Here is a 383-nt window from a genome sequence, read left to right as displayed (position 1 = left end):
AATATTTCCTTTTTTTAAATACAATAAACGAGGGTTTAGGGTTTAGGGTTTAGGGTTTATAATATATATAAATATATATAAATAAATATATTTACTCTTTTATATTTTCTATAGAGTTAAATATTTTAATATTTCCTTTTTTTAAATATAATAAACGAGGGTTTAGGGTTTAGGGTTTAGGGTTTAGGGTTTATATACTCTTTTATATTTTCTATAGAGTTAAATATTTTAATATTTCCTTTTTTTAAATATAATAAATGAGGGTTTAGGGTTTAGGGTTTAGGGTTTAGGGTTTATACACTCTTTTATATTTTCTATAGAGTTAAATATTTTAATATTTCCTTTTTTTAAATACAATAAACGAGGGTTTAGGGTTTAGGGTT

This window comes from Eimeria mitis, genomic scaffold (assembly GCF_000499745.2).
Source record: "Eimeria mitis Houghton genomic scaffold, Emh_scaff2719, whole genome shotgun sequence".
Lineage (NCBI taxonomy): Eukaryota > Apicomplexa > Conoidasida > Eucoccidiorida > Eimeriidae > Eimeria > Eimeria mitis.
This window is presented reverse-complemented; position numbering follows the sequence as displayed.